Here is a 13,867-nt window from a genome sequence, read left to right on the forward strand (position 1 = left end):
GTCATGCAGCGGAAGCGCATTTGATTGTTCTGCCTGTCAGTAGACGTCACCAGCATGGATAGATAAACAAGATCCCTTATTTGTTGTCAACAAATTATAATATTTGGACCAATTAGAAGACATTGGATAGTTTCCCTTATGGCACACACACGTTATACAAAATATGGAACAGGATGGAAAGATCAACAGTGTTTGCTGAAGGGTTTACGACACACACAAAACAAACACTGCCATCTAACTACACACCTACTCAATAACACCAGCAAAAAGCAGACACGGCGAGAGGAACCAGTATGGGAACCCTTTGGAATTTCTTTAATTTCCACATAAATAAACGTAGATTGATCTAAATCACGAGAATAAACTAAAACCACAATTACAAATCCATATTTTTATAGGTCAGAACGTACTGTAAACGTTGATAGGAGAGAGAGTATAAAACAAATGAACTCTTTGATTTAATAAAGTGCTTTACTCACCTTTCAGAAATCAGAATCAGCTTTGATGGTCAAGTGTGTAAAAACACCAGCTTACGCTATTTATTTTAACATGGGCTTCAATAAGAATATTCATCCATCAATTTTCTTAGCCGCTTATCCTCACAAGGGTCGCGGGAGTGCTGGAGCCTATCCCAGCTGACTGGGTCAGAGGCAAGATGCACCCTGAACTGGTTGCCAGCCAATCGCAGGGCACGCACAAACAAACAATCATTCGGACTCTCAATCGCACCTACGGGCAATTTAGAGTCTTCACTTAATCTATCATGCATGTTTTGGGGATATGGAAGAAAACCAGAGTGACTACACATAGAAAATGCAAACAAGCACAGGGAGAACGTGCAAACGCCACACAGGTGAGACCAGATTTGAACACGGGTCCTCAGAACTCTGAGCCGAATGTGCTAAACAGTCGTCCACCATGCCGTTAATACATTTGATGACCTGAATTCATCCATCCATTGATTTTCTTCCGCTTATCCGAGGTTAGGTCGCTGGGGTAGTACCTTGAGAAACGACTCCCAGACTTCCCTTAACCCAGCCACTTCCTCGAGTTCTTCCGGTGCAAACCTGAAGTGTTACCATGCCAGCAGGGAGACGTAACCCATCCAAGGTGTCCTGGGTCGTCCCCGGGGTCTCCTCCCTGTGAGACACGCTTTGCCAGGGAGGCATCCGAGAACCACCCGAATCAGATGCCCCAGCCACCTCAGCTGACTCCTCTCAATGCGGAGGAGCAGCGACTCTACTCTAAGCTCCTCATGGATGACCGAGCTTCTCATCCTATGCTTGGACACCCTGCGGAGGAAACTCATTTTGGCAGCTGTTATCTGGGATCTTGTTCTTTCGGGGACAATTTATTTAGAAATTTAAGAAATTCCAAAGGTCTCACATTTGTTTCCTCCCACTTTGACCGGAAGCATAATTAGGTGCTGAAATAGAAGATTTATGGAAATCAAAGAGTCAGTCCCACTCTGTTGTTCACAACATTGAACCAAGTTCCGATTAACAGCAATCCTTTTTGGAGGATTTGTGATGGAAGAAGATGAATGACCAGAAGATAAAAAAAAAAAACAAATGAAAAAAAAAAAAAAGGTCCAGCGTACTTGTTGTCATGTAAAGCAGCTGAAGGTCAATAATCCCAGAGGAAAGAAACAACACGGCCGTGGAAAGAAACAACACAGTTGGGTTAATGAACATCAGCGTCACTTCACCTTGCACACTTCCTCTTGCTTCATTGTTCCCAGAAGTGACATTTTGCATCTGGCTCGGCGCCACATGAACTCACAGCCCACAGATGGTCAACTGCACACTATAGTTACATTCTATATAATTGTTTTACCTATGAATGGTTAATTGTTTTTTGTGCTTGTAGTTAGCAGTAGCGTGCAACTGCACGAACCGTGTAAAAAACAAACAAACAAACGAAAAAAAAACGAGGGCTCTATTTTCACAGACCGTGCACCTTCTGCCAGGGCACAAATGGTGGTGCATCTTGATTTTCGTACAAGCGCAAAGCTCAGTGACAAATATGTGCGTCTCAACGATGTACCCTTCGACATCTGCCTATGCACGTGAGAATTTGGTGTATAAAAGTAAGTCGAAACGTACGCCTACTTGGACATCATCTGGCATAGCTAGTCTATCAGGATTTCAGTGAATTTAAATCAAGGCACAGCCATGACCACATTCTGAGGTCGCCAAAGACATGGATGAGTATTTTATCTCTAAACGAACTGCAGAGATCAATTGTCAAAACCAATTACTGATCCCATTATTATTATTACCACCGCCATCATTATTGTTTTTAATTATCCCACATTTAAAGGGAATGAGAAGAGCTGCTTCAATTGGAAAGGATTGAAATCAGCTGTGAACACGCCCAGATCAGCGCAGACATCCCACTTTTAAATGTGCTGGGGGTAGCCGGTCAACGAAATTCCCAAAACGGGTCTAACCAGCCTCCCTGCAGAGTTACAGCAAGCGTAGTGCGTGATTTGTGCTCATCACAAAACTAGAGCCCCAACTGTTATACAGCTGCAAACTAAAAGCCCAATAATAAATTATTCATTCATTTATTTTCCAAACCGCCTGTCCTCACAAGAGTTGCGGGCTTGTTGGAGTCTATCCCAGCTATTTTCAGGAGAGAGGTAGGGTACACCCTGAACTGGTCACCAGCCAATTGTAGGGTACATATAAACAGACAACTATTCGGACCCACATTCACACCTAGAGGCAATTTAGAGTGTCCAATTAATGTTGCATGTTTTTGGGATGTGGGAGGAAACCGGAGTGCCTGGAGAAAACCCACGCAGGTACGGGGAGAATATGCAAACTCCACACACAGGCGGGTCCGGGATTGAAACAGGGTTGTCAGAACTCTAGAGGCGGATTGTGCAAACCAGTCATCCACAGTGCCACCACAGTAAGAAATTAAATTGAAATAATAATTCATTGTAAATATTAAATGATTAAAATCACAAATCATAATGACTGTACAAATTGAGAATTTTAATTCAGCTTTTACATTTCATATTGGGTAGTACGGTGCACTAGAAGTTAGGACAATGTCTGCCCTCATAGACGAGCGGTTCTGGCTTCGTGTCTCTGCTCAGGCCTTCCCTGCCCTGTGCGGCGTTTGCATTTTCTCGTCATGCCTGTGTGGGTTTCCTGCCGTTCCTCCCACATTCCCAAAACATGAACGGTAGGTTCTTAGAAGACTAAATTGCCCGTGGAATGCAAGGTACATGCCAGACCCATCCCCAATAGGTGAAAATCTGCAATATAAAGAGACCGCATACAAAAAAAAACCTTTTAAAATAGTTTTACCCTGCACGCACGGTTTCAACATTTAAACATACCACACATTTGGAAACGTTTTCAGTGTAAACATATTAAACATGAAACAATGCAAACAAAACACTTCCACTTAAATATTATACAATTATGTACTGCAGTGTCTCTGTGTTAGACAGATACATGTGCATTTAAAAGGCGGGGCCTAGTGGGGTGGCATGTAAAATCTGCATGTGTCTACGTATGAGCTGTGGCCAACAGCAGCTCCTGGTGTTAATAAACAACATAAAAGTTTATTTTAAACTGTGGCTCTCCAGTTCCCAAATGCATTACAGTAAGTGGACTGTAAAGACCAATTAAAATGGGTTGCTAATATCTGCTCATATTTTCCATCCCCAAAAAATCTTAGTGGCTTCTTGGTGCGAGACAACTAGGTTGAAGTAAGCTGAGTAGCTTTAGAGCAAATAGTTCTCAGTAGTAGGCTATTATAATGTTTTTGGAGGCACTAATTGTTTGTAGATTTTCCCTATTGGTGGGAGGGTTTGGGCCCCATCACGTACAATGCAACCCAAATAAGGCAACATTGTTAAGTACGTTTGCAAAACATTCCGACAAGTGTAACAATGACAATGGCTGAAAATGTGCAGGGATTTTTTTTTTTTTGTCCCCCCCACGCACATACGAAGAAACTGAAGGCAAGGCCAAGATTGAACAGCGGATGCTGAAGCAGGTTAAACTTGTGATTCCGCTTCCTGCAAATCATTTACAGAGCTGATGGGAACCCGTCCGAACATGTCCAACGTAGCATGTGGGGGCCGCGTGCACTTCACTCGCACCGCTCCTCCCTTGCTGCAAAACGACTTCCTTTTACTGCAATTTGGTTTCTCAACACACTAACCCACACATTACTTCCTTGAACACGCTTTTCTTCCTGGGACACATTCCAATTACGGCACAACTATTCTTATCGGGGAACCGGAAACTTCTAATAAGGCTTCCCAAGGCAGCTTCTGGAGAAAACCACGTGGTGTAAAAAAAAACAAAAAAAAGAAAACCTTTATGGATTGGACAGAGTGAAAGAGAGGAGGGCTGCCAAGACAAGAGATTTCATTGGTATTTGTCCAGGCATCATGCACATAATTTTGCAGTACATGAGAAGTGTAAATGTTCTTGCAGGAATAAGAGATGGGGGGGGGGTCTTAAAAATGTGGCACATGTAACAATGCCAGCCAGCGACAGTACGAGTTCCCGAGTTGGACCTCAGGCATAATTTGAATACTTGCATTCAAGAATAAACGAGGCACCCAAATGGAAAGCTGCACACGTTTTCCAGTGTGAAGTCACCTTGGACGTCTGTTCCGGCAGCCACATTTGGCCGAAATGTAATGGCCCCCCTGGGACTTTGGACATTTTTTGCTCCTGTATTCAAGTCTTGCTAAGTTCACTCACAGAATCCGGGCCGGGCCTTATAACAGGGCGAAGTCTCAAAGGGGCGGTACGGTTCGGCTTGCATTTTACCACGGGCGTCGGTACCCTCCTGCTCTGTCACTTTCTAATCGGGTTTCACCTTTGTAATAATGTAACACGGACACCAGACAGCTTTGGAGCACGTTTGTTGCCCTGGAAAACCAGAATTAAGCTTCCCTACCTGGCCCGGCTCCAGAACTGGCGTCTGAACGGTGGGGTTTCACATAGTGCCCCTCAATAAATCTTTGATCATTTTTGTTTTCTGATAACTAACTCAAGAACAAAAGCTTGTACATACACACAAACACACATATACATTGCACAGTGTGGTTCCATTACCAGAACTTGCTCTCTGTTAACCGCTCTCACACACATTCAACATAAACAAGGATTGCTTAGTCTTAAAAGAGTTGTAGGTGGTGAGTGTGAGTGAGATGCCGGGAGTAAATTTGCTTCTCGTCCCACAGCGCAGCCCAGTTTTTCCCGCCTTATTACGTAGATACTATCGGGTTTATTTCTGTGGAGCTTGTTTTACTACAGCCAACATGGTTTCTGATTTGCGCGGCAAATGTTGGGACAATTTACAGATGTCGCCTCGCATCCACGCCTACCATGACCTGCTATGTGGGCATAACCTCACCAGCATTGTCTGACAAAAATCGTTTTGTCCATTTTAGCCTTAAACGGGGCTGCCAAACAGTGTAAATGTCGCTAATTAGTGTGTAACTGCAGCACTTGCCACATGCAGTGAGGTTAAATACAGAGGTCATGACGTTGAATTGCATATCATTTCCTGGCAATAAAAAAATGCTAATTATAAAGCAATAAGCATTTTCGAGCTTATACTAACTTATACTAGTTTGGATTCTAAACATTTGATTCCAAACATTTCTAAACACATCAACCTTTGATGCCTCTTCATTTGTTCTGCAAACACAGGAATGAGGTGAATGAAAAGGTCAAACAAACAAAAAAAACAGGAAGGGAATAAAATTCTCTAATTGCCAACTCAGAAGTCGCTGATTAAAGCTTATTTGTAGACATATGCTTGACATCAGAGCAGTTGTCTGCAGTAAAAAAGGGTGAGACACGGAAGGTTCTACTGTAAGTGCAAACAGCGAAGCGAACAGTCATCGGTGGGAAAGGCTCTGCACTTAGTCACAAAGGCGAGGCAGCGGAGGTGAACGGGGAATCGAAATCTTTTCATCCGCACAGGATGAGTCAAGGAATCAGTGCTGTCATGCAAGCTTTTTGAGAGTAACTCGTGGTTTAGTCTGTTTATCTGAATTGTTGGTGAACACCGGTGCAATTGGAGGTGCATGGATTCTGAAAAATGGATTTTCTTTTGTACTGTCTGACAGACTACAGTACTTACTCCCTTTTATATCGTATTTGTAAAGACTCATAGTTACAAAATTAAAACACATTAGCTAAATTTAGCTCCACTCCTTTTTTGTACTGCTGGTCCTCATTAGTGTTGCAGTTCAGCCAGCTGATGTTTTGGGTGAGAGGTGGAGTAAGCACAGGACCGGTCACCGGCTAATTGTAGGGCACATAACAAACAACGGCTGATTTACATGCTTGTCAACAGCCTGTTGGTCCTGCAGGATGTGGCGCTTTGTTGTGAGTTTTGCATCACACCACGAGGGTTGACTAACTTAAATATGTCTGCACAGCGGTAGGAAGGAGCTCAAGACATGAAATTTCCATTCAAGTTCATTCATGGAATTCAAGGAACACATGGAAGCACTACAATATACTGCACAGCCCAGATTAGTGGTTGGTGAGGGTATTACATACAAAGAAGAAAATGAGTATTTGAACACCTTCCTATATTGCAAGTTCTCCCACTTAGAAATGGAGGGGTCTGAAATTTTCATCGTAGGTGCATGTCCATGTGAGAGAGATAATCTTCAAAAAAAATTCTGAAATCACAATGTATGATTTTTTTTAATTATTTATTTGTGTGATACAGCTGTAAATAAGTATTTGAACACTTGTCTATTAGCTAGAATTCTGACCCTCAAAGACCTGTTAGTCCGCCTTTAAAAGTCCACCTCCACTCCATGTATTATTCTGAATCAGATGCACCTGTGTGAGGTCATTAGCTGCATAAAGACTCCTGTCCACCCCATACAATCAGTAAGACTCAAACTTGTAACATGGCCAAGACCAAAGAGCTGTCCAAAGACAAGACAAGTCCACACGGCTGAAAAGGGCTATGGAGACATTGCCAAAAAGCTTGGTGAAAAAAGGTCCACTGTTGGAGCAATCATTAGAAAATGGAAGAAGCTAAACAGGACGGTCAATCCCTATTGGAGTGGAGCCCCATGCAAGATATCACTTCGTGGGGTCTAAATGATCTTTAGAAAATCAGCGCAGGACTACATGACAGGACTTGGTCAATGACCTGAAAAGAGCTGGGACCACTGTTTCCAAGGTGACTGTTGGTAATACACCAAGACGTCATGGTTTCAAATCACGCACATGTCAAGGCCCGTCTTAAGTTTGCCAATGACTATTTAGATGATACAGAGGAGTCATTGAAGAACGTTTTGTGGTCAGATGAGACCAAAATTGAACTTTTTGGTCATAATTGAATGAACCGTGTTGGGAGGAAGAAGAATGATGAGTTCCATCCCAAAAACACCATCCCTACTGTGAAGCATGGGGGTGATAGCATCCTGCTTTGGGGTGTTTTTCTGCACATGGGACAGGACGACTCCACTGTATTAAGGAGAGGATGACCGTGGCCATGTATTGTGAGATTTTGGGGAACAACCTCTTTCCCTCAGTTAGAGGATTGAAGATGGGTCGTGGCTGGGTTTTTCAACATGACGATGACCCGAAGCACACAGCCAGGAAAACCAAGGAGTGGCCCCGTAACAAGCATCTCAAGGTTCTGGCGTGGCCGAGCCAATCACCAGACCTTGACCCAATAGAAAATCTTTGGAGGGAGTTGAAACTCTCTGTGTTTCTCAGTGACAGCCCAGAAATCTGTCTGACCTAGAGAAGATCTGTGTGGAGGAGTAGGCCAAAATCCCTCCTGCAGTGTGTGCAAACCTGGTGAACAACTACAGGAAACGTTTGACGTCTGTAATTGCAAACAAAGGCTACTGTACCAAATATTAACATTGGTTTTCTCAGGTTTTCAAATACTTATTTGCATCTGTATCACACAAATAAATCGTTCAAAAAAATCATAAGATTTGTGATTTCTGGATTTTTCTTTTTAGATTATCTCTCTCACAGTGGACATGCACCTACGATGAATATTTCAGACCCTGCGTGATTTCTAAGTGGGAGAACTTGCCATATAGCACGGTGTTCAAATACTTATTTTCTTCAGTGTATGTGATTATAGGACACAGTAGCAAGTAAAATCTTGAGAAACTGGCTGATTAATAAAGAATTGTCTTACCTTCAACAACAGTATTTGTCTGTTTTAATAAAAACAGTGTTGTGAGATTTTATGCCATTGTGGTCTACTTCAACCAAATGCCTTTTCCAGTAGGTTATTAACTGCTGTCAGACAGACTGTGTTAAACCAGTTAAGGCATCAATCAAGTTATACAGAGGAATGGAATGCAGACAAATTAAAAAAAGTCACTCATTCCTCATAGGATGCCATACCTAGTTTCCCATGAGGAGTTAATAACTCTTCCCTTGCTTTCCCGCCACACAATCAATCCATTCCGCCTAAAATGCTTGCTCACCAAAGAAAAAGGAAACTGCGTTTTTAATCGCATCGCTGACTGGGAGGACTGGCGAATGGAGAAACCGAGTCTTTTGTGCTGTGTGGCCTTGAGCAAGATGAAGCAAACAATGGGATTATGAGAGGCCAGTTTTCCCATCGTAAAAAAAAAAAAAATGTAAAACTGTACTGTAACTTGAGACTGAATAAAGACAACTATTAGTTTTCTTCTCTGTGGCGCCCAAAGCGCGGGAATACTTTCATGCTACTAGGCAACCATTTAGCTGGCATGCCACCGCAGTCAAAGTTTGCAGACCCAGTGATGTGATGCCAGCAGCTATCAAAAACCGTCAGCCCAATTTAAGGCATGGTTGAGTGTTTGACGCAATGTATGGATCCAACATTGTACACGTGTTGCAGAAATTAAAAAATAAAAAAAAGTTAACTGAGAGGATCAGAAATAGACCACCTCTTACTGCCCACCCTAGCACAACACACACACAGCATCCTGGACCACCAGAGCAGCACTGCCACACTGCTATGTTGTACCTAACATGCACACAGACGCGCACGCACACACACGTGCGTTTCATTAAGTCTGCATTCAAAGAGTGAAGAACAGGGAAGCCTTATGACTCAGTGCTGTTAAGACCAACACTCCAAAGAAAACGCTTAAATTTTGCTGCTGACGAATACAAACAACCACGAAATTGTAAAAGAGGTTTTAGCAGAGTCTGTGTGGTCTTGATGGCGACTATCGAGTCTTCAGCTCTTCAAACTGAGGAAGCTTCCGTCATCATGTAACACCGTTGGATGTACAATGCTTTGAAAACGTATTTGCCCACAGACGTTTTTTAATTTTGCAGTTAGAAGCTTCAGATCACTGACCCAATTTGAATATTTTCCAAAGGAAAGGTATCTTTCTAAACATTTGTTATATTTTTCAAGAGTTTTGTAAGCATTTAACGCTTTGTTAACATACGAGGTTTGGTTTGGTTAAAATACACTTTTTCTTTAAACTTTTGCTTGGATGATAAAAATATGGACAAAGCGTGACCAAAGACCTTCCTTTGTAAAAGTGTTTCCTAACCTCAACTCAGCCATGACACCAACATGTTGCAAACCAACATGTTGCAAAAAGAATAGATGATGAAAGAATGATGTTAACAATTACTATTCTGTTGTACCAATATCATCAGGTTAATTGTATGTTCTGCTTGCTGGTGAAAGAATTTAATTGTTCTGCATGTCACTACGCTATATTATTATTATGATTACTTTAATTCCCAGCCTACAGAGCGCACCTGATTATAACCTTCACCCAGTACATTTGCAAAAGAATATCATTTGGTACATACATAGCTGTGTGAAAGCCCACATGTATGTCCCCACATTGAAACCCACATTGAAACACGAGATATTTACAAAGAAAGACGGCAACACAGAGAGTTTAACGCTAGCGCTGCAGTGCTAATGCTAACGCTAGCACCGTGCATTAACAGGGCCGGTTTAAAAAAAAAAAAAAAACATCATACCGGTAAAAATCACTGAGACATGGCAGTAACACGCTAGCGCAGCGCTAACAGAGCTGGACCTTTAAAAGTCACTTCCTCGGCACATATATTCCACCGCTCTCACTCTTACCTTTTCCGCTCGAGTGCCCCCTTGCGGCCATTAGAAAAAAATGCACAAATTAGCCACATCAACGCATAAACAGCTGCGTCGAAAGCGTGTGAAAAAAGTCACGGCTTATAGGCCGGAAATTACGGTAGATATTTTCAATGAACCTACCACGCATGTTTTTGGATGTGGGAGGAAACCGAAAGACATACAGAAAACCCCCGCAGGCACAAGGGAGAACATGCAAACTCCAAATAGGCGTGGCTGGGATTTGAACCCCAGTACTCAGAACTGTGAGGCAGTTGTGCTAACCAGTCATCCACTGTGTCGCCCTCATCAAAATCTTTTAGAATTTTTCTTATCACATTGAAATGAATTTAAATGCCATTCATCTCCAGCAACCCCAACGCCACCACAATTTGTATTTTTTACAAAAGAAAAGATGGCACATCACCATATGGCCCCCACTGCGAAAAAACATAATAAAAAGGTTTGTAAAGAAATAAACTAATTTTAGTTCTTTGCATGCTGTTTCATTTTTATTGACTTCACTCTAAAGCTTACTCGCCGTAACTCAAAATTCAACATAGCAACGTTCCTAACTTGAAAAACCAAAACTTGTAAGTTGGGGCACTCGACTAAGCCTCACTGCAGGTCCTGAACCGCTTTTGCACATGATGACAGTCCTGTTAGGAGTTTGCATCCGTGTGAGCTTCAGCAGCAGGCAGTCAATTAACTGAACTGTAATTCAGACTTTACAAGACAGTAACAGCTCCAGTCGCCAAATAGTATTGTGTCCACATCAAACTATTCACCTTTTTTTTTTTAAAGCTTCATTGCAGAAATGAAGATGTTGAGGTTCTCGCTCGGAGTGACCAGGTTGGATAGGATTAGAAATGAGCTCATTCGAGGGACGGCCAAAGCTGGATGTTTTGGAGACAAGATTCGAGAGAGCAGACTTCGATGGTTTGGACATGTTCAGAGGCGAGAGAGTGAGTATATTGGTAGAAGGATGCTGAGGATGGAGCTCCCAGGCAAAAGAGCGAGAGGAAGACCAAAGAGAAGGTTTATGGATGTGGTGAGGGAAGACATGAGGGCAGTTGGGGTTAGAGAGGAAGATGCAGGATAGGCTAAGATGGCAAAAGATGACACGCTGTGGCGACCCCTAACGGGACAAGCCGAAAGGAAAAGAAGAAGAAGAAGAAGAATTGCTCTTACATGCTTTTAAAATATTTAAAACACATAAAAATGCACTAAATACACAGTAATGTAAACCCCAGGAACTTGTTTGGTAAAATGTGAGTCTTTAAGGGGCAGAATCTGGTTTGGTGGAATGTTTGCCTGGGAGTTTTTCCTCATTGTGTTTTTTGAAGCGCTTTTATATAAAGCTGATTTGAATTTATTTTACGGCTGAAAAGTGCATCAGTGGCCACGGCGCTCCTTTCCCCCAAGTAAATAACATTACATACATCACAGTAATAAATGTGGTATCTTGACTTACGAGTTTAAATAGTTCCCCGATCATGCTTGGAACTCCTAGTGAAGATAAGCAGTACAGAAAATGGATGGATTAAATTAATTTTCTAGGTTAAAATTAATTGCAATGTCATTTAAATGACACAAAAAGACAAAACGTTTTTAGTAAAAAAAAATAGCACAATACAAGAGAATGCAAAAAAAGTAGAATTCATGTGTGCACTGTCCCATTTTCCTGTTGGATGTGTCCCTAAAGGGCGTGGCCTGGAGAGTGATGTCAGTTGGCAGGTTAATGTGCATCTGGCTGCGAGTTGCAGCCTACAACAGCTCCTCGGGGAGCATTCTCATTTTGCATTTGTGCGTTTGTTTGTTCTGTTCAATAAACAGCAGAAAGTGCATCAGCGGGGGTGCCTCCTACTTTCAATTTGTTGTCAACGGCTCTGATAAGAAGACTTTTAAAGAACGTCTTAGTCCATGACAGTAACGAGCAGGCCAAATTGGAGACTAGACTGACATCTGCTATTTTGAACAAAGGCGAGTTCAAAGGCCTGAACCGAAGCCACAAAACGGCCAACTGGTTGCTGCTTCTGGCGTAGCCGGGCACTCACACACACACAAACACGCACATCCTCCTCTCATGTGAGCCCCTCCCAGTATAAACTCTGCAAGGAGGAGTTTCCCAGTCGGAGGGCTGAGCTAACAGTAGCCTTCTCATGCACACTGTCGCCGCTCAGCACTTTTCCAGCTGAGTGCGAAACCGTCGCCAGCGACACCTTCAACATGACCCCCATCACTTCACATCAATTCTCAGCCGCTCCCTCCCTAACCCCCCGTTGTATAAACACCAACTTGTTCTTACTTGGTTACCCTGTATATAAAACGTGGGAATACTCAAGTCATCAGTCCTGTTGTTTACGAGCCAGAGGGCTTGGTGGGACTTTTGCTGTGAGAGGGGTGAAGAGAGGACGAAATTGTGGAGCCAAGCACTTGTTCACGGTGTGAGAACATCGTGTGACATCATTACTTTCCCAACAGTGGAAGAAAAAAAAAAAAAAAGCAAAGAAAGCAGTTTCTGTTTAGAACTGGTTTCTGAAATGAACATTTAACTGTCTTTATCTGAGAAAAAAGTAGTGATCTATTGAATAAGTTCCATAGCAACTCCATTTTTTTATACCATTGCAAGATATTTTCCCCAATCAAAAACATATCCTTTAAGATCGTTAGCCTAACGGAATAAATGGCTGTCATTTTTTACTTACTATAAAAATATCAATTAAAAAAAATACCAATGTCCTCACTAAAAAGTGTGTTTTCACTTTTTGTCCATGCAGATTTTCAGGGATCCAGGTTGTAGTAATGAAGCAAAGATTTAATCGAAGGAACTGGACTCGTTTCTGGAATTTTTTCTTTGTTTGTTTTCCAAAAACTTTAAAAAATTGACCGAGCCAATTATTCTATGATGCTAAAAATCGATAGATCCCTTCTGAAAAGTGATCCTTACCCTTCTGGGTACATTCATATAGCGGCTGAAATAACCATTTTTCTGACACTTAATTTGTAGTTATGGATTACTTGTGGGGGTAAGGAGGGGGGGGGGTTGACACAGTGGTTCAGCTGTAAAGCGTTGGCCTCACAGTTCTGAGGTCCAGGGTTCAATCCCGGCCCCACCTGTGTGGGGTTTGCATGTTCTCCCCGTGCTTGCGTGGGTTTTCTTCGGGCGCTCCGGTTTCCTCCCACGTCCCAAAAACATGCAAAATTAATTGGACACTCTAAATTGTCCCTAGGTGTGATTGTGAGTCCGGCTGTTTGTCTCTATGTGTCCTCTGATTGGCTGGCAACAAGTTCAGAGTGTACCCCACCTCCTGCCCGTTGACACCTGGGATAGGCTCCAGCACTCTTATGAGGATAAGCGGCTAAGAAAATGGATGGATGGATGGTTTACTTGGGTTGTTCTGAATGTCTGATGAAATTTTCAGTTTAACAACAGCTTTGCAGTAGAGTCGGTGAGAAAAACGGTTATGTTAAATACTTATTACAGCCCCTGCAATATTTTTTTTTTTGCTAATTTGATGTACAGATGACAAGACAGTCAAAATGATTCCTACAGACCTGCAAAAATGACTGAAATTTCTGTCATTTGCATGCAGGGCTACGAGTTGGCAACATAACTTTGATAAGAAGCAATTCGGGCTGCAGCTATGGAACATTTTTTTAATCAATTATCCTACCAATTACAGGCATGAGGATTTCGGCAAGTATGGTAACCGATCTTTCGGTTCCGTTGATTTTTGTCCTGGGAAACGTTGGGAAACGATTTTTT

General features: G+C 42.3%; 1 protein-coding gene across 2 annotated transcripts in view; it reads right to left on the bottom strand.

The window, feature by feature from the left end:
* The window catches only part of gng12a (guanine nucleotide binding protein (G protein), gamma 12a), a 51,067-nt gene that overhangs the window by 3,693 nt on the left and 33,507 nt on the right, over positions 1 to 13,867 (bottom strand). The window lies entirely within an intron of this gene.

This window comes from Syngnathoides biaculeatus, chromosome 13, assembly GCF_019802595.1.
Source record: "Syngnathoides biaculeatus isolate LvHL_M chromosome 13, ASM1980259v1, whole genome shotgun sequence".
NCBI classification, from domain to species: Eukaryota; Metazoa; Chordata; class Actinopteri; order Syngnathiformes; family Syngnathidae; genus Syngnathoides; species Syngnathoides biaculeatus.